Source organism: Pistacia vera, unplaced genomic scaffold (genome assembly GCF_008641045.1).
Source record: "Pistacia vera cultivar Batoury unplaced genomic scaffold, PisVer_v2 Contig147, whole genome shotgun sequence".
NCBI lineage: Eukaryota > Viridiplantae > Streptophyta > Magnoliopsida > Sapindales > Anacardiaceae > Pistacia > Pistacia vera.
Window position 1 is genome coordinate 836399 of NW_022195543.1, and position 22231 is coordinate 858629.

General features: G+C 37.9%; 2 pseudogenes; both read left to right on the top strand.

Annotated features, from left to right (window-relative positions):
- Positions 1–16745: 16745 nt before the first annotated feature.
- On the top strand, positions 16746–18760 carry LOC116124066 (annotated as a pseudogene).
- A 683-nt stretch (positions 18761–19443) lies between these two features.
- Positions 19444–21498, top strand: LOC116124067 (annotated as a pseudogene).
- Positions 21499–22231: the final 733 nt, after the last annotated feature.

Genomic DNA, 22231 nt, shown 5'->3' on the forward strand with positions numbered 1-22231 from the left:
ATCAAAAGAACCCTATTACAATAAAGTCAGACAAAGCATGACTACAGCTTCATCAAAACTGAAGGTGAAGTTACCTTTGTAGCCTTTGTATATGCAGGCTGCAGCTTCGTAACAACAATCCGGTCCAGCTATAACTTGGAGCACATCTTCCTACGTGCAAAGCATAAGTCTAACCTGGAAAATGACAAGCAGATTGAATTTGAGTTTCCTATGGGAAACTCATTGAAACAAGATATAAAGTCCAATATATCCAATACATTGAAGCGAGGATTGTTTTCGGATCATGCAGCATAGTATAGGAGGTATTTTTCTCTATTCAAATAAGTAAACCGCAACCTCCCCAAACTTGATGGCATAATCGATATCCCAATGAATCGAGCTCCAGTGATTCAACAGACCCTGAATTAATGTTGAAAGTGTAATCCCGCACCTAGATTGCAACAATCCATATGATAAGAAAATTTGACCCAAACATGATATATGCAGGATTTTGGTGCTGAAATTGGTTTACCTTCCCAATGTTCCGCTTACCTGGAGTTACAACTCGTATCCCTACTAACAAAATCAAGATTAAAAGCCTTAAAATTAAATAATGAATAAAAGGGCGAGTGACAACTACTGCAATATGGGGTGGCCTGGCAACCCCATACATACCAATGTATCAAGTCCAACCATTTTGAAATCTTTTTCTGTTACTGTCCCTCTCCTCGACAATCACAACATCACCAACCTGTAAAAAATAATACCATTGAATACTCTGTTCAAGACCAAATGATGTCATAAACTACAAACTAGACAAATAACCAAAGAATTGCTTGTATCTTCAGTATACGCGTAATCCCCTCCGCATAAATATCGCAGTTGAAAAATTATGGTCAAGGGTACTAACAACACGCACAACAGTATATATACTCATATATAGATTCCTTAGACACCTAAACCATAATTTTAACTAACCAGGCAGTATATATACACACTATCCACAAAAGTGACTGTTCTTATCATCCATAAAACTATAAAACATAAACCAAACAACTCCTCACAACTAAACCATAAGTTTATGTCAAAGGTGTATAAAGCTTCAACCTTTGCTAGCCATATTGCACAAGTAAAATACCTGGCTAACATCTTCAAGAAGAAACCTTTCTGATTCACCAAAAAGCAGTTTTGGCCTCACTTCAACTACCAACAACCCCACTAAAGAGAAACAAAACACAAGCCCAAAATGAGCATCTGGGTTTTATAGATAACAAAAAATTACTAATTTTTGTACCAACAAATGATGAATTAATTAACTTACAGAATTGTGGTCCACCCAAAGTTGAGAGACATAACCTAAAGAACGGCAGATTGAATACTGATGACTTTTGCTTTGCTACATATTGGATCTCCTATCATTGTTTTCCTCTCCCAACCTTGGGTCTTTCCTAACCCACACTATTCCTCATCTTCACTCTTTTGGCTCTTCTTCTCTTCCTTCAATTCAACATTTCTCTTCCCTTTCAACAGTAGAAAGAGTGTCATACCAACCTTTTTCCTTGAACTCCAATTCACCAAACATGTCCTGATTCTGGGCTTGCCATTTTTGCTTGTGTTGGGTTTAAAACTGACATAAAAAGCTGTAACTTGCCTTTTCTAATATTGCATTGTTTGGTCTCAACTTAACTAGATAAAGTTCCGAACTTTGAGCCACAAAGAGACAGGATAGGGATTGAGCTTAGGAACTCAACGTCATCCCTAAAGAAAAACCCTAAATTCAATCCCCAATTTTACTTACAGAGCCCCCAAAAATTTATCACTGCTGGAAATTCTCCTCCTGTAATATGAAAGCGGTGGACATTAATGAAAGGAATTTCCAAGGGGAGGGACTTAGAGGTTTTTGTGGATAAAAGATGCTATTAATAGGAATAAGAGCAAATTACTAATTCTAATTAAAATAACTTTAAATATATAACACATATCCGTATTATACTTTTCCCAATTTTTATAAACTTTAAACATATTTTTATATTTTGCGGGTAGAATTTTCTCTTGTGGAAAATTCTTGCGAGATTTCTTACCATAATTTTTTCTATTTATCAACCTGCAAGTCCATATTTTTTCAACTTCTCTAACCCTAGTCTTAACGTGTCACCGCAAATTGATTTGTTTAATTCCCATATGATTAATAAGTATCAATGGTCCATTGAATGATCGCTACGGTCCCAAGTGCTTTTATATATCTATATATATTATATATATATTACATATATAGTATTATTATATATGTTATTATATAACAGATGTCTTGGACAGCTTACTTATCCTTAACCCTAACTCTCGAGTTACTATTAGACCCTCTACATCGTCTGCAGGTAAGTCACACACCCTAGTCTCCAGTACCAAAGCGGTATGGGCGTAATTCGACATCCTTTACAATTCAATGAGTCGGTGTAAGTCGGCTCAAATGGCGCGGTTCACTATCTCAATGTGTAGAATAAAGAAATACTCATGAACGTTTTCGTTTTAGCGTTGTTTAACACATATCGCTTAGTCCTATAAGCTTATCCAGATATACACCTATTACCGTCGCTTGTAAGCCGATAAGACCTCTAATTGCTCTCTAATCGAATGATCATTTACTTACTAGCGCTTCTTCATACTACTATGACTATTTAGATTTCACTTCCAAATGCTTCTGAAATGAATATTTTATTCCACTTTTTCTCTGGTTAATCACGATAATCAACCACTTTTTGTATTCAAACACGCACGCGCAGGTAACTTATCCCAAATACGCTACAGGTCCTTAGAGTCCTGTCTAACCGCAGCCTATTGGCGGGTTTTCTAAGTCTCCCTTCTTGGGATATTATCTTAGCTGCCTTTATTTTTTCTCCACCAACCCAAAAGTCAATGCTCACAAGTTTGACTAATGTTAAAGATTTCCGTTTTACAAAGCTTAAGATCACTCATTCTTTGTTAGGGAGTGAATTTCCTTTTTATATTTTTAATTGATTGTCACCCCTATAGTTCGTGCACAATCTTTTTATCTCACCTCAAAATGTTCGGTATATCTAGTCGCTTATACCTCCTGAGGCCGCATTTGCCTTTGTGAAAACGTTGTCAAATTAGTTAACATAGTAAAAAAGAATATTTCAAAATAAATGGTGGAAGTTTGTAACAAAACGATAGTAGTATTTGCTCAAAGGGATACCAATATCTCAGGACTATTTCAAATATTCTTTTATATCCTGGAACAATTACTCTCTGATAATCGTTCCCATAGAAAATGTTCTTGGGAAACACCACACTTGGTTGATTTGTTTAAGGTGATACAACAGCTCAAAGAGATCCATATAGATCTGCCATGATTTCGACCCCTAGGCACAATAGATGTGTCCCACGAGAGAATCGTGTTTCTGGGAGTTGTGTCACTTTTAGTCTTGAGTTACGCGGGGTGGGCAAAGATTTTTAGGTAGAATTGGAACCGACAGGTACCTGGGATTAGTTTTTCCGGTTCGCTACCCCCAAACGCCGTAATAGAATAGTTCTGGTTCCAAAAATTTAAACCGTTTATTGTCGGTTTTTTTTCCGGTTCAAAGTCACGGAACCTGGGCTCAAACTTGATTTAGTGATATTAAAGAATCGGGTTTTTTTGATATTTTTTCCATTAGGTGTTTTGTTTTTGATATTTTTTACATATTCAAATATAAATATAAGGAAAATTTTGGTTTTGTTTAATGTAAGTCTCAAAAGTCTTTTATTAAGATTTTCATTAAAGAAAATAGTTTATTTTAAAAATTCTTGTTTTATTCTATTTAAAGTTTTTCACGTTATTACTTTTAATTAGAAAATTATATATCATTCAGATCCCTTATGTTAAATCATAGCTTCTAAAATCCTTTATTATCGATGAAATTAAGTACAATTAAATACTATAATTTCATCAAATTCAGTAATATAAATATCTATTAGATTTGAATGTTTTTGCACTTAAGTGTTAGGGTTATAATTATAATTTTATAAGGGTTTTTTGTTGTCATTTGGAAAAAAAAAGGTGGATAACTGTATATTTTCTTGTTAGGGTACCCAGACCTAGAACCGAAACCTGTCAACGGAACCCCGAATCGGATCCACGTCTGGTCAATCAAAGGAACCGATCTAGTGCGGGTTTTCAATTCCGATCCTTTGATTTTGGATGGGTTACGCCCACCCGCCCACCCCTAATTTTGAGGTGTATGAGTAAGCTTCCCCAAAACAGAAAAAAATTCTATGTGGGATGTAGTGGCAATTAACGTTTCCCAAACCTCACAGGGTGGCCCCGTTACTAAACCCTTTCACAAAATACCAAAATTGAGCAAAGTCCCCGTCTTTGAAAAAAGTGTAAAGGTTTAGGGGCAAAATGTGATTTTTACGATGTCAAACAGTTTTTAGCGTACAAGCTGTAATCCCCGGTTCCCACATTTATTCAAGCAGCCACCCATCCAAATCGCCATATCGAACTTGCTCCTCCATGTCCTCCACTCTTCCTTTCCCAGACAGCCCCCATTACCGAATCAACCACTCCCCCACGCCCACGTGGTTTTTCCCTTCTCCAAAAACCAAGCAAATTGCCCGTAAGAGCTATTCACGTTGTCCTTATATACCCGTGGCAGCTCTTTTCGAAATATCTCATTATTTAGGTTCTTCTAACTTTAACTTCTTTCGTTGCTGTTGTTCCGCCATCCGCGTCCTCCTCCAGGTGCCCGTCCTTCTCTCTCTTTTTTCTTTTTTCTTGTCGCATGTTTGGTTGTTCCAGAGACCGTTTGAATACTTAACATTGTACGATTATCTTCTCTTTTAATGTTCGATTCACACTTTTATTATTATTTTATCTTTAAAGACATTTGGTTTGGACAGATGATGTCTTGTTGTCTTATCTTCTATCATGTCTATAAAAGGTTTCTTAGGATTTGGTTTAACGTTTTTCTGTTTTAAAAAGTATATCTCTGTTAGGGTTTTTGTGCGTTATCATGCCAATGATCCCCCGTTTGGTTCTGTATGAAGCTTACGTGGTTAAGGTATTATTGGCTCTCTCACTGCTTTCTTGTTTTTTTTTATTTTTTATTCTTTTTTTCTTTTCTTTTTTTTTTTGGTTTTCTGCTCTTCTCTTGTTCTACTCTGGCTAGGATTCGAATTCGTCTTCTTTTGTTATAGAGATGACTACTGACTGTCCAACGGCGTCATTTTCTTTTTTTTTTGTTTTTTATTTCTCTTTCACTTTTCAAGAAGCTTTGGATTTTCTTGTTCTTTTGTGTTTTTGTGCATTTTAATATTCACGACATTGACACTTGATCCTTCCTGATTTCTGAACACCTACTGACGCATTCTTCTTCGCGTTCTTGATGTTCCCTCGCGCAAATTTGGAAACAGAGCGCCCTTCTTCTTCCATCGTGGAGTATTGCTCTTCTCTTTGCTTACTGCCAAACTCTTTCCTAGGGCTCCATTTGCATACTTCGCCCTCTTGGTCTTGTTAATTCAAGCCATTTATTTGACTCCCATCAACTGTGCATGTTTTTTCGGAGGAACTTTTGGGGGATTACAAGCCCCTTTGTTGTGGGTGATTGCTTAACAATTCTTTCTTGTGACGCTGTCTCACTTAGGATTACTACAACTTTGTAAACATGGTTTTTTCCTCTCATACTCAGTTGCCTGGGTTTGCACTTAATCCGCATGTCCAAACCACTGCCCGACGCCAGCTAGTTTGATTTTCACTGTGCAACTGCGATGATGTTTGTGTCTGACTTCAGTTGGCCTGTGATTTCTCTGCGAAATGTAGGGCTTTCTGTTTCCACTTCATGTACCCTCGGTAATATTTGGTGGTGATTCTTGAAAATCTGTATTCGCGACTATTCGCTGACACTGGTGGAGTGCGGATAATTTTTATGAGACACCCTCTGATTCATTTACAACCGTCACATTTCTCACCGGATGTGGCCCCTCTTCTTGCGTTAGTGAAATCATGAATAGCGGCTGAACAACCTCACTCGACTGTGGATAAAGGTAAGATTCATCCAAGTGAAGCTACTGCACTTGTGTCCAGGGAGAATGTCGCCCGATCAGAGATCAATTTTGGGTAATCCCTTCGGTTGGAGGCCGAGGGGCTTGTTCTTTTCCCAGTGATAGGACACATCCATGCGACAATTCACGCTGTATGTGATCTCTCTAATGATCGGTCCGTATTTGGAGCATTGAAAGGTAGTTATTTGACAGTTTGTTGAAGGTGTGTTGGCAGCTGCCTTTGGAAGGGTGTACTCCAGGTGACTGAGAAGCCTACCTCACAGAAACTATATCGCGATGAATGTTATGCTCAAGACAAGAGTTTATGGAGAAGAACCATGATCTTAATACATGACCGGCCGAGACGGGACTATTTTTGACGAAAATGTAGACTGCATACCCACCTTCTTTATTGTCCTCACAGCTGACCTTCCACAACTATTCACTTCCAGTAAGGCTTCATGCGATGGATAGTATGAAATGCGTCTAAGCTGTATTCTTTGAAGTATTATCAACCACCACATATCTTTGCTAGGGAATAGATTGCACACTGATTAATAATACCACTTTTTCTTGCCACACACTATATAGATTTTGTTCCCTTTTGTGTTAATAACTCATTGAGAAAATATTAAATTTTACGTTTTTTCTTTCGACACGCAGACCACAACCATCAGCCATTACCTTGTGCTGGATCTTCATAAAATGGCGGGACACTTTTTTTTCCAGCTCTACCTGCCATCGGCCTTTTCCAGTGATGTTTGAGTATTGTTCGTGTTCTATTTTGGATGTTTTCTGGAACGCCTCCAAGGACCCACTTAGGGCTGATGTAACACCTTAATACGATTTTTCGTTTTAGAGAGGCAATCTTGGCCCGCTAATATATTCTGCTGAGATTGTTTCTGTCGTTTCCCGCACCTTCGATACAAAGGGTCAATCATGCATAGGATTCTTAAACCTGAAAATACCTTTTTTTGGCTTGCAGAATGGGCCCTGAACTCTCTTTTTCGTCTCCTCTCTTATTCCTTGTCCTTAATTGAGTACACAGCCTGACTGGGAGGCTAAGGTCCATTCACCTTGTCTTACCAAAAACCCTCGCTCTTAGTTGCCCAACCGGCCCAAATGCACAATATAATAACGTGGACAATATATTCGACATTTCGACCCATGTTTAACATCAGTATTGCTTTACTGATATTTGGGCCTCTATCAATATGCAATTTCTGTATGGAACACATACTCAGACTCACACTCCTAGTGTGGCGGTACAAGTTGAATATATTGCCGCCGAACTTTATTCCTGTGGCAAAGGGCCATGATAAGGCTGCAGAGCTGTCGGTGTAGTGTGGGGATTTCTTTGTATTAGCAATTGCTTCAGCTGGGACAGGTTGTCATTCTATTCCAATCTGACTATTCTTTTTCTTGTGATTTCTGTACACCTGATTCTTTTTTTTCGGGAATTTTATACCCATTATTCATTCCTAGCCCTTTTGGCGTTTCATTTTTGTGCAGTCCTTCTCCGTGTTATTGTTGGAACCCGCAACAAACAACGTTCAGCAAAGATAGTTAAGGGCGGTTAAATCAAGCCTGCCGGCAAGTTGTCCAGTGAAGCAACATTCCCTATTGAAAGGGGTAGACCCTTTAATGCCTCCAGTACAGTCTCTTTTCCTTTCTATTCTCATTCCCTCCCCGCTAACACGACATTGACATTGTAAATCTTTTTCTTTGTTTGATATAAGTGCGATGGTGGTCTGATGGGCAATATTTTGAGAGCTTATTCCTACCCCAACTGGTGTCAAATGTCAAAGAGTGGCATGTTTTTCAGGGTAATAAGGTGTACACATTCCTAATTCTGTAATTTGAGGCATCCTCCTGATAGACTTAGTGGTTCTGGAAGCTGATCCAGTTCTTTTATTGTGACTCTAACAGAAAGTTTGTGTACTTCTTAATTCCTTCTTCTTTATTTGAAGGGGTGTGTGGCCTGGGACTGGCATATGCTAATCGATATTGTTTATTATCATTTGCAAGGAATGAAAAGCTGAGAAAAATTGTTGTGTTGTTTTCAGCTACTACAAGGAAACGCGAAGCGCCTTGGTACTGGACCAGAGGAAGTGAGGATTTTAACCAACACAAGTGGTTCATCGAATAAGTCAACTGGAAGAAATTGGAGGCAGGAAATCCAACCGATTTTCGTCCGAATGTTCTGCCGGAGCACTACGATTGCTAACTTTGACAAGCGATGGACTGAGATGCCACTTCGGCATTCTCCAGCTGCATCTCCAAAGAACAATATAAACCCATTGTCGACTTTACTATGAGGGCCTGCGGATCCACCTTCAGAGTAGAAGCCCCTATTCTGCTTGTCATCCCCGGTGTTGAGGTTTTCAGGATTTACTACAGACCAATCGATAGTGGATCTACTAGGTGCGTTCATATATTGAAGTATCTTACTCGTAGACAAACTACCTCTAGTCGTTGTATTACATTCTGTGCTATAAACTTGATAAACATTATGTTTCATTGCAGACTCTTAGATCCTTGTCGTTCCCATTGATGCCTCCAAGTCTTCTTATCCTCTCAGATGAAGGGTATATGCTTTAGCAATCAGCATGTTATCTTTATTTCTACTATCTGCCCCTAGAATATGTTGGCTTTCTTTTTTTTTGGGTATTAGCAATCAACAGTTACTTTTTGTCGGATGACTGGCAGATGCTATTTTTCTGGTGAATCTGTGTATGATAGTTTTATAGTAACTTAGAGACATGATCCATCCTAATGAAAGGTCCGTCATTGTCTTTTCAAAGGAGAAGCAACTATCAAGGTTGCTGGAGACGTAGAACTGAATACCGTTCTTGACCACATATTCTGCTAAATGGATAGATCTAGCTGGCACGTGGCACAAGGACCAACCTCGTTAGACTCTTGAACAAAAACAAACTCCACTCAAAACATTAGCTCTTCTTTGTAGTGCCAGACTACCAGTATAGTATGGCGTTCTCTCGGTCCTCCAACAACAATTACTCTCACACAGAACCCCAAGATTATTTTCGCTTCTCTCCTCTTAAAACCCACTTCCCAAACTAATCTCTCTTCTTGACCATCGCGTTTCAGAAGTATCCTGGAAGACCATGCATTTTTTGCAAACACTCCCAGATGATCTTTTGACCAGTCTTTTCTCAAGTTCCAAGTTTTTCAATCTGGTTTGGTGATTTCATGAGCTAACCAAGAATTCAGATGTTCAGAGATGGGGGTTTCGTGCATTTGCTGGTTTTTGACAATGGATATATTTAGCTGCCGGGCCTGGTGTTCTTGTAGGTCCATTGATGCTACGTTCTAGCTCCTCTGCAATTGGGTTTTGACAGCTGATTGAAGAGAACTTGAAAAGGACTAGTTTGTGTTAGGGGGATAACTAGGAGAAGGTCTTTTGGTATGGTTTCTAGTTGATGTTCCACAGTGATTGTGTGTGAAGGAGAGTGGACAGAGAAGGGAAGAGGCAGATCACTAGAGTTAGATGCAGTTTCAAGGAAAAGTCATTCTAGAAGGTAGTTCATTCTACCATTGGCTTTATATTAAGTTCTTTGTTGTTACTTTTTTGATTATTTTTTCTCTGTCTGATGATTTAATGTATAGAAGTTTATCATCTGTTTTTCTGACTTATTGATTTTCATCGATTGGAACAATGCAGGTGAAAGTTGGAGTTCCAGGGGGCTGAAGAATGTGTGATTATGAAGAGATGGTTTTAATTATAATTATCAAGATCTTCCGGAAACCATGTTGCGGAAGTTTCCTCGAGTTTCTTTCGCAGGTGGCAAAACACTCCATTGTGACGACAGGTGGCAAGTGGCTTGATATGTAAATTTGAGGGTACCTACTCACACTCAAATTCATTAAATAAGCACTTCAATCCAATTTGAAAGTCTTTTACCATATTCAACTTCCTTTGATAGAAAAGGGTGTATTGCATGGTCACGAGGACCTCTGATGAGACAAGATCTATGGATATATAACTACTATTATGTTTTAGGGCCTTCCATTAATGTTAGTGTATTTATCCTGAACGAATGATATGCCGTTTTATCATCTACTTAAAACTACTACATGATTTATGTTTTGTCCTACCGTTAGTTGATGTACGAGATTTTCTAAAGTCATGGTTTGCTGCACTAATGTGGGATGTCCTGTGACAGGGAAATACGAAGTCTTGCTGATTACATTGAAAGACCCGCAACTTCCTTTTACTTGTAAGTCTTATATGTTCGGACGTGGTTTGGAAGTGCAGTATTTCACGAAAAGGAGTGGCATTAATTATCAAGCAAATAATGCCCCCCAAATTATTTCTTTCCCCCAAAAATCCATGACACGGCACTATTGTTCACCCGGGATGTAAAGCCAGCCAATTGTAGTAGTGACAAGAAGGACAGATCAAGCTTATAGACTTTGAGCATCTACTGATCTCGGATTGGCAAAATTAGTACCAACCGTACTCCTGCTTGATCCTGATTATTGTCCTCCTGAACTATATGTACTACCTTGAAAACCAAGTCCCTCCTCCTGAGCCTGTTGCTGCGTTTTTTTTCTCCCATGTCTCTGGCGGTATTATAGCTTCACCTTATATATCATGAAATAATATGGAAATTGTATCCTTGACGATACTGGATTTCCTTTTGGAAGCTTTAGGAGAAACTGAATGTTGTCCAAACAGTACATAGTTGAGTAGTTGGTGTTGCACAATTATTGTTGCAGCTGAATATCCATGATCTTTGTATATGTACCTCGGCTTGGGATTACTGGATATCGCTTTGCAATGGCAATACCACCTTGGAGGATTACAGCAGGCTTAAAGAATTTTCAAGTCAGAAATATAGAACACACTAATATGACTTTGAATAAATGGAGAGTAGGTTAACACTCTTCGATGGCCTGTACCTTACCTATTCTGATTTGATCTCGGGTTCGGGATTTGGGATCTAGCCACAAAGGCTTATTTTCAGAGAGAGGTTTCCTCCGGAAGCGGGACGTCACTATACGCTGCTGCTTGCTTTGAGGTCATCCTTTTCTTGTTATTGGGTGGTGAGCCAGGCTGTGCCATTCTTTCAAAAAAAAATTTAGCTTATCCAAGTGTTACTACTTGCTGATGTGAGTACATCCGATGAGGTTTCATTCCGCCATGCCGATTTCTTTTTCTGTATATTTTTAGCTTTTCTGGTAGTGTCAGAAAGACATAATATCAAACTAAGTATATCATACTTTGAAGTGAGGCACTATATTATTGTTAAATACTTAGGTTGGACGATGGATCAAAGATAGTTTGAATGTCATACGATAAAAGGTTCTTTATATGAGTTACAACTTCTTTATGCAGATTCCTACAGCGTGTTAGCCGGGAATTCTCACGAGAGATCGTTTGCTCCTAGGCGTCAATTACTACTTGTCATTTTGAATAAAACATTTTTTTTTTATGCGTCAGGGTGGAAGGGATGTAAAAAGTTGCCACGCTGCCGAATAGTGATTGTCACTATGGACGTGTTTTTTTTGCCAGTTGATCCAAAGTATATTTTTTGCGAACAACATATTGATTAATTAAAGTCTGCTGTGTAACTCTCTTACATCGCTGTTTTAAGAAACTGTTCGCGCCCACATACTCTCTTGCCTTCTTTTCCTTGCGCCTACAAAGGATCCCACAATGTTCACTTACTCATTTGTTTGGGGAATTGAACAATATTCAATGTTCCCTTTTCCCCCCCTTAAGAGTCCTGTCTTTGCAGTTTCAGTTAATCCTATTGCCTTCTTCTAAACCATTGCGTATTTTAGCCTTCCCAATATTGGCTTTCTTAAAAGCCATCAATGCAGTTTGCAACGTACTCTTACATCCCCAGCAGCTATGCTCAAAATTCATAGATTCATACACGAGATCGATCAGTGGATTAACCATTAGAATTTTGATCATACATACCGAATCGTGTTGTTTGCTGTTATGTTCTGTCATGAGCCTCCAGCTGCCCCCCCCCCCTCTCTAATGTCTACATGAAATTCGATGGTTCGCATTATACTCCTTTGGCTCTTTTGTGTCCTCTCTTTACCGTACACTCACTGGTGATCCCTTATTCTCTTAAAATTTGTATTATCGAGTTTTGTACGTTCTCAAGTGTATGTCAAACAAACTTCCATTTATGTACCGTTTATTTTTTTTTTTTTTTTTTCTTCTTTTTTTGATATTGTTTGCGGGGAGCGCGGGGGGGTGGGCGGCTGTGCAAGTCGCCCAATTACGTTTTTGTTGCCCCTATCCTACCGCCTGGTGGATCGAACTCGGGTGGCTAGCCAAAGAAGGTAGCTGAATCCATATTATGTATCATTTACTTGGTAAAAGTCTTGAATTTCCTTGCATGCAACACTCAGTGATGCAAATATGTTTCCCTATCGTTGCTCTTTTCCCTATCGTTGCTCTTGCATTTGTGGAAACTGGCAAATGCTATACCATAAATTTGAAGTTTGAGAAAGTGAGAAGTAGTTTGTTATATTTTTCATGTCATCAGGCAACTATTGCTGCCTAAAGCTTTGCTATGAGGGTCTAAAATGACCCCTTTAACAACATCTAGCCTACTATGGAGGCTGTATTCTAAACACTTTGATTAACATATTAGAAATAACCATAATTGCAACAACTAGAAACAAGCTGGAAATTGTTTCCCCTGCAAGTGCGCAGCTGAGGGGGTAAAAGCTGCACATCCCTTGTGGCTTTGGTCTCGATATTGTTATAGAAAAGAATGCATACTCTCTTCCAGTCATTTATTCAAAACAAAATATCTGAAGAACATGAACCATACTGTCACACAGTTCCATACGTACCTTTAAAATAAGTATGCTGCAATTGCACACCAGCTGAAAAGTGTGATCCTGTAAAGCTTCCTTTTGCCATACTTTTCTGTGAGCTGCTCAAGTAAGGCCTTCATCTTTGGGACCTTCACAAAGCCGAAATGAACTTAACCATTCAATTACTGGTAAAATGACAGAAATGTTTCTAAACTTGAACTTGGAAGAGTTAAGTTTGACAGCAAAGGTGTATTGTTATTAGTGATGGAATTTGCACAAAGTTTGAATTTCAAATAATACTGACGAACAAAGAACTGTGTAAGTTGAAACTGTCAGGTTATTGGAAAAACCAAAGAGAAGCTACAACACTCTCAAGTGACAATGAAGAGAAACCACAGACGGCAGATGGCTATAAATTTTAATGCCAGTGAATTTACAGCCATATCCTATACAGATAGATAGTTTATTAATAACTTAAACATGAGCAATTCCACTGTTTTCAAACATTAAGACTGTGTGTGTCTCTTAAGAAGGCATCCTATTTACATTAACAAAAATCATAGTCTAAATCACAACAGCAGCAACCGAAAACAAAATGGTAATCACTGAGAATGCGAGTCTGCAGCTGCTAGGGAACAAGTTGCACAAGACTTGTGGTGGTACTCTTTTGAAGATAACAGCAAAAATTGGGAACCCGCCGTCATACTCCTTCCAACTCCAGAGCCTGAGGTAAAGCAAAAATATACTATCACAGATTAAATCATGTGATAAGTACATTGCTATTGCACACCCAGTGACAAGAGTGATCCCATAAACAACTTTCTTTTTCCTAATTCTAACCCTTCCTGTAAGCCAACCATGGAAGAACAGTAACTTTGTGATGGCAGCATTGGTCATGGTTGGTGACTGGTAACACAAAGGGAATTAGTGATTTCGTATAATATATATCTTGTATATTATAAGAACCGGTCAACTAGGACTCTTGGGTGTATTACTCAAGAGATTTTAAGTTAAATCCATCTGGGTTGCTAATAGGGTTAGCTACTGAGAGGATTTATTCGGCTGTCAACTTCAGATCAGACCCCAGGGGATTAATCGGGGATTAATCGAGGTGCGTACAAACTGACTTGAACACCCTCCGTCACCAAAATATATATCTTGTAACTATGATTGAATTTGACAAACGCCAAGAAGATTGTCCAAAAAGGAACGTTGTAATCGTNATCTTGCTTATTTTTCCACCAACCCAAAAGTAAATGCTCAAACAAGTTTGATAAATGTTAAAGATTTCAGTTACAAATAGTTGAGATCAACTCATTCATTTGTTAGGGAGGATTTTTTATGAGTTAATTGATTGTCACCCCTATATTTCGTGCAAAATCTTTTTTCACTCAAAATTTGGGAAATTATCGCTTATACCTCCTAAGAAAGATTTTGGAAAACTAAATATAACCAAGTAAAAAAGATATTTCAAATAAATGGTGAAGTTTGACAAAAAACGATGAGTAGTTTGCTCAAAGATGGTAATAGTTTATTCAAAATATCTTTTATATCCCTTGACAATTACATTTAATGGTCAGAAAGGTCATTGGAAAACCACAATTGGTTGATTTAATGATAAAAGAGCAAAGAGATCCAATATAGATTCATGAGTTCGAGCCCCTATGCACTAATAGAGGTGGTCACTGAGAGAATTTACTGGATTGTTCATTTAGTTGAGGTTAGGGGTGGGCAAAATTTTAGGATAGAACTGGAACCGACAGGTACCTGGGTATTAGTTCCGGTTCCTACCCAAAACCGGCCGTAATAGAATAGGTTCTGGTTCCAAAAAATTGGAACCGATATTGTGCGGTTCCGGTTCCAAATCAAAGGAACCTGGGCTAAATTGATATGATATTAAAGAATAGGGTTTTTTTGATATTTTGCATATGGGGTTTGTTTTTGATATTTTACATATCATATAAATATATAAGAAAATTTTGGTTTTTTTAATGTAAGTATCAAAAGTCTTATTAATTTTCATTAAAAGATAAGTTTTTAAAAATATTTTTATTAATATTTAAGTTTCACTTATTACTTAATTAAGAAATTAATATACATTAAGATACTTATGTTAAATAATAGCTTCTAAATATTTATTATCGATGAAAATAAACAATTAAATACTTATAATCAATCAAATATCAAGTAAATATAAATAAATATATTATTTAATGTTTTGCACTTAATTGTTAGGGGTATAATTATAATTTTATAAGGGTTTATTTGTCATTTAAAAAAAAAGGTGGATAACTGATATTTTTTAGGGTACCCAGAACTAGAACCGGAACCTGTAACGGAACCGTAATCGGAACCAACGGTTCTGGTTCCAAATCAAAGGAACCGACTAGTTCGGGTTTCAATTCCGATTCCTTTGATTTTGGATGGGTACCCAGACCCGCCCACCCTAGTTGAGGTGTATGTAAGCTGACCCAAAAAAAGAAAAAATGCTATTGGGAGGTAGGGGAAATTAACGTGTCAAACCTCAAGGGTGGCACTGTTATAAACCCTTCACAAAATACCAAAAGGAAGAAAGTCCCGTCTTTGAAAAAAGTGAAAAGGTGAGGGGCAAAATGATATTTACGATGGTCAAAAGGTTTAGCGTACAAGCTGTAATCCGGTCAGCATTATCAAGCAGCCACCCAATCCAAATCGCATATTCTAACTTGCTCCTCCAAGTCCTCCAGCTCCTTATTCCATACAGCCCATCCAATCAACCACTCCCCCCACGCCACGTGTTTCTTCTCCAAAACCAAGCATTGCCTTGAAAGAGCTATTCACGTTCCTTATATAACTGCAGCTCGTTCGAATATTCCATTATTTATTTCTTCATAAAGTTTCAATCTTTGGTGCTGTTGTTCCTCCTCCGCGTCCTCTCCAGGTGCCCGCATTCTCTCTCTTTTCTTTTTTCTTTGCATGTTTGGTTGTTAAGAGACGTTTGGAATACGTAAGCATGTAGATTTCTTGTTTTTATGTTCAGAATTCAACACGTTTTTTTTTTTCTTAAAGATTTGGTTTGAAAGATGATGTTTTTGTCTTTCTTCTATCATGTTATAAAAGGGTTTCTTAGGATTTGGGTTAGTTTTTCTGTTTGTAAAAATTATATCTCTGTTGGGTTTGCGTTCCATGGTATGTGTCGTTTGGTTTCTGTATGAAGCTTACGTGTATGTATTTGCCTCTTCAAGTTCTGTTTTTTTTTTTTTTTTTTTTTTTTTTTTTTTTTTTTTTTTTTTTTTCTCTTTTTAATACTCTGGCTAGGATTGATCAGAGTTGATCTTTTTTATAGAGATGAATACTGATGCCACTGTGTGTGTGTGTGTGTTTTTTTTTTTTTTTTTTTTTCATTTTCAAGAAGCTGATTTTGTGCTTTTGTTTTGCATTTAATTTCAGACTTGACAACTTGATCTTCATGAATTTGAGAACTACTGAAGCATCATCTGTTGTTTCCTGCAAATTGGGAAACAAGAGCTACTTCTTCTCGTGGATTTCTTTGCTTACTGCCAAAGTTTCTAGGGACTCCAGTTGCATACGTGCCCTTCTTGTTAATTAAGGCCATATTTGAGTCCTTAACTGCATTGGTTTTGGAGAATTTTGGGGGAATTTAGCCATTTTGGTGATGCTTACCATCTTCATTTGGTGTCCTTAGATAAAACTTGGTAAACTGGTTTCCTCAGACTCAGTTGCCTGGTTTGACTAAATCCCGCATGTGCAACCACTCCAGACGCAGCTATTTTTTCCTGTGAACACTGCAGATGATGTTGTTCTGATACAGTTGAGCTGGTTTCTCTGATGTATTGGTTCTGTTCCAGTTCAGACCTCATTAATTTGTGGTGATTGGAAAATTCTGTATTGGATATAGCTGAAGTGAGTGAGTAATTATGAAGATCCAGTTGTCATTTACAACGTCACATTCTCTGGTTGGCCCTTCTTCTTGTGTTAGTGAATCATTGAAATTGAACAAGCTCACTCTACATGAGACAGAGGATTCAGAGGAACTACTGGACTGTGTTCAAGGGAGAGTCCATCAAAGAATTTGGGGAATCCTCGTTGAGGAGGTTGTTTCCAGTGATGGCTTTTGAAATTTCGATGGATGTTCTAATAAGGTCCTTAGTGTAGGCATTGAGGATTTTAAGTTTTGAAGGTTGTTGGGCAGGGTGCATTTGGAAGGGTGTATCAGGTGAGGAAGAAGCATACCTCAGAAATATATGCGATGAAGGTTATGCGAAAGGACAAGATTATGGGAAGAATCATGCTGAATAACTGAAAGCTGAGAGGGATATTTTGACGAAAATAGATCACCCCTTTATTGTCCAGCTCAATATTCATTCAAGTAATCTTCATAGTGATTATGAAATGCTCTAAGTGTTTCTTTGAAGTATTACAACCATCACCATGATTGAATAGGAGAATAGATTGCAACTTTAATATCTCAATTTTTGCCATATATAGATTTTTTTTTTTTTTAACTTAGAAGATTAAATTTAAGTTTTTCTTGACACGCAGACCAAAATAGATTATACCTTGTGCGGATTTCATAAATGGGGGACACCTTTTTTCCAGCTCTACCGCCACGGCCTTTTCAGGTTGTTGTTCTTTCTTATTTGGATGGTTTCTGGAACCCAAGCATTAGGCTGATTAACACCTGCGATTTTGTTTAGAGAGGGTCTGGCACGTATATAGCTGCTGAGATTGTTTCTGCCGTTTCCCACCTTCATACACAAGGGCATAATGCATAGGGATCTTAAACCTGAAAATATTCTTTTGGATGCAGATGGCCATGTACTCTCTTTTCTCTCTCTCTATTTATTTGTCTTATTGATACAGTGACTTGGGGAGGCTAAGGGCATTAATTGTCTTAAACTCGCTCTTATTCCACAAATAGCACAAAATAGAAGTGGAAAATAAAGTTCTGACATTTAACTCATTTTAAATACAGGTAATGCTTACTGATTTTGGCTTAGCAAAGCAATTTGATGAAAATACAAGATCAAACTCTATGTGCGGTACAATTGAATATATGCCACCTGAAATTATTCTTGGAAAGGGCCATGATAAGGCTGCAGACTGGTGGGATGTGGGAATTCTTGTATGAGATGCTCACTGGGAAGGTTGGCATTCTTCAATGACTATTCTTTTGTGATCTGTACCGTATTTCTTTTGGAATTTATACTCATTGTTAGCTTTGTTTTCAATTGTGCAGCCTCCTTTTATTGGTGGGAACAGGCAAAAGTTCAGAAAAGATAGTTAAGGATAAGATCAAGCTGCCGGTTTTTGTCCAGTGAAGCACATGCTCTATTGAAAGGGGTAGAAATTAATGCCTCGCAAAAGTGTTTCTTTTATTCTATTCCTAAAACAACATTGAACATTGTATCTTTCTTGTTGAGATAATGAGTGGTATGATGGCCATATGTGGAATTATCCACACCCAACTGTGTCATGTAAAGATTTTTCATGTGTAGTGTAAACATTCAATTCTGTATTTGAGGATCCATATGGGATACGTATGGTTTTGAAGTGACAGTTTATTGGTGACCTTAACAGAAGTTTGGGTTCTTTAATCCTTCTTCTTTATTTGAAGGGGTTTGTGGCCTGGACTCCTGCATTGCTAATCGATATTGTTATTATCATTAATGAATGAAAAGCTGAAGAAAATGTTTGTGTTTCAGCTACTACAAAAGGAACCGGCAAGCGCCTTGGTACTGGACCAGAGGAAGTGAGGAAATTAAGCAACACAAGTGGTTCAAATCAGTCAACTGGAAGAAATTGGAGGCAAGAGAATCCCACCAGTTTTCGTCCCGATGTTGCAGGGAAGCACTGCATTGCTAACTTTGACAAGCGATGGACTGAGATGCCACTTTCGGATTCTCCAGCTGCAATCCAAAGAACAATATAAACCCATTTGTCGACTTACTTATGTGAGGCCTGGATCCATTCTTCAGAGTAGTAGCCCCTATTCTAGCTTTGTATCATCCTCGGGTTGAGGTTTTCAAGGGATTACTAGACCAATCGATAGTGGATCTACTATGGTGGCATAATTTGAAGTATCTTACTCGTAGACAAACTACTCTATGTTGTATTACATTCTGTGCTATAAATAAACATTGTTTCGCACGACTCTTAGATCCTTGTTCCCATATGAGTCTCAAGTACTTTATCCTCCTCAGATGAAGGTTATATGCTTTAGCAATCAGCATGGTATCTTTATTTCTACATATCTCCTAGAATATGTTGGCTTTTCTTTTTGGGTATTAGCAATCAACAGGTTACTTTTTGTCGGATGGACTGAGGAATGCTATTTTCTGGAATCCCACATAAATTTGTAGATATTATAGTAATAGGAAGACATGATCAATCCTTAATGAAAAAGTCCTCATGTCTTTTCAAAAGGAAAGAGGCAACTTATCAGGTTGCTGGAGACTTAGAAAGAAATAAGCTGTTCTTGGACCACATATTTCTTGCTAAATGGATAGATCTAAGCATGGCACGTGGCACAAGACCAACCTCTTAGACTCTTGAACAAAAACAAAACAACTCAAAACATTAGCTCTTCTTGTAGTGCCAGACTACCAGTATAGTATGGCTTCACTCTGTCTCCAACAACAATTACTCTTCAACAGAAACCCAAGATATTTGCTTCTCTCCTTAAAACCCACTTCCCAAACTAATCTCTCTTCTTTGACAAATCGTTTCAGAAGTAATCCTGGAAGATGCCATGCATTTTTTGGCAACATCCCAGATGATCTTGGACCAGTCATTTTCTCAAGTCATTTTTCACATGGTTTGGTGGAATTCATGAGCTACCGAAGAACTATCAGATGTTCAGAGATGGGGGTTTCTTGCATTTGCTGGGTTGACATGGATATATTTGACTGCAAGGCCTGGTGTTCTGTAGGTGCCATTGATGCATACGTTCTAGCTCCTCTGCAATTGGGTTTTGACAGCTTGATTGGAAGGAGGAACTTGAAAGGACTGATTTTGTGATAGGGGATAAACTAGGAGAGGGTCTTTTGGTTGTGTATTCTGGAGTGATTGTTCCAAAGAATGTGACTGTTGAAGAGAGTGGACAGAGAAAGGGAAAGGGCAGATCACTAGAGTAGAGAGCAGGTTCAAGGAAAAAGTCATTCTCTAAGAAGGTAGTTCATTCTACCATTGCTTTTATATATAACGTTTGTTGTACTTTTTTATTATTTTTCTCTTCTGATGATTTAATGTATAGAAGTATTATCATCTTTTTCGAATTATTGATTTTCATCGATTGGAACAGCATGAAGGAGTTGGAGTTCAGGGGGTGAAGAATGTGGTGATTATGAAGATGGTTTAATTATAGATTATCAAGAGCTGCTCCGGAAACATGTGCGGAGTTCCTCGGAAGTTTTGTTGCAGACAAAACAAACTCTCAGTTTACGAAAGGTGGCAAGGGGCTTGTTTGGAAATTGAGGTACTCCACTCAATTCAAATTATAATAAGCACTTCAAATACAATTTGAAAGTCTTTTCATATTCAACTTCCTTTGATTAGAAAAGTGTATTGCATGGTCACGAGGACTCTTTGAGATGCAGAGCTAGGATGATAAACTTACTATTGAATTTATGAGCTTCGCATTAATGTTAGTGTATTATCCTGAACGAATGATATGCCGTTTATCATCTACTTAAAACACAATACTAAATTTATGTTTTGTTACCGTTAGTTGATGTACAGAGTTTCTAAATTATGTTTGCTGCACTAATTGTAGGGATGTCCATGTGACAGGGAAATCGAAGTCTGCTGATTACATGAAAGACCGCAACTTCCCTTTTAACTTGAGTCTTATATGTTGGACGGTGTTGGAAGGTGCAGATTCAACGAAAAGGAGTGCATTAATTATCAAGCAATAATGCGCCCAATTATTTCTTCCCTCAAAAAAATCCATGACACAGGCATTTTCACCGGGATGTAAAGCCAGCCAATAGTAGTGACAAAGAAGGGACAGATCAAGCTTATAGACTTTGGAGCAGCTACTGATCTTCGGATTGGCAAAAATTATGTACCCAACCTACTCTGCTTGATCCTGATTATTGTCCTCCTGAACTTATGTACTACCTGAGAAAACACCAGTCCTCCTGAGCCTGTTGCTGCTTTTTTTCTTATTCTCTGGCAGGTATTATAGCTTCCACCTTAATATATGCATGAATATAGATAGGAAAATTGTATCCTTGACGATACATGGATTCCTTTGGAAGCTATAGTAGAAAACTGAATGTTGTCCAAAACATTACTAAAGTTGAGTTTGAAATTATTGTTGCAGCTGAATAGTCCTGATCTGTTTGATATGTACTCGGCTGGGATTGTACTCTTGCAAATGGCAATACCAACCTTGAGGTCTACGCAGGCTTAAAGAATTTCAAGTCAGAAATAAAGACAGATAATATGACTTGAATAAATGGAGAGAGTACACTCGGTTGAGGCCTGACTTCACATTCTTGATCTTGACTCGGGTAGGGGTGGATCTAGCCACAAAGCTTATTTCAGAGAGAGGTTTCTCGGAAGAGGACGTCTATCAGCTGCTGTGCTTTGAGGCATCCTTATTTCTTGTTGGGTGGTGACCAGGCTGCGCCATTCTTTCAAAATTTAGCTTATCCAAGTAGTTAACTACTTGCTGATGTGAGTACATTCCTGATGAGGTTTCATTTTGCACATCTGATTTCTTTTTTGTATATTTTAGCTTTTCTGGTAGGTTCAGAGAGACATATATATCAAACTAGTTTATCATATTTGGAATGAGGCACATTTATTTTATAATACTTAGGTGGAGATGGATAAAGAAAGTTTTGAATAGTCATAAAAGTTTAATGGTACTTTTATGCATTCTACAGCTTGTTATGCTGATTTGAGAGATATTCTGCTTAACTACTTATTTTGAGATAAAACATTTTTTTTTTTTCAGGGATGGAAGGATGAAAAAGAGTCGCCGAGGAGTGGCACTATGACGTGTTTGCCAGTTGATCAAAGTATTTTTTTTCACAACAGATGATTAATTAAGGTATGTGTTAACATATCTCTGTTTTAGAAACTGTTGCTCACATCTCCTTGGCCTCTTCTTGCCAATAGAAGAGGTCACAATGTTACTTTACATCATTTTGGGAAATTGAACATATCAAAGTCACTCTTTTTCCCCCTTAAGAGTCTTTTTTGCAGTTTCAGTAATTTCTTCTCTAAAACTTGTTAGTCCAATATTTGTTTCCTTAAAAGCATCATGCCAGTTGCCAAAGACTTTCTGCAGCAGCTGGTAAAATTAAAGTTGTATACACGGATGATCAAGTGAATCAACCATTAGAATGTTGATCATACATACACTGTTTTTGTTTTTTGTAATGAGATCAGG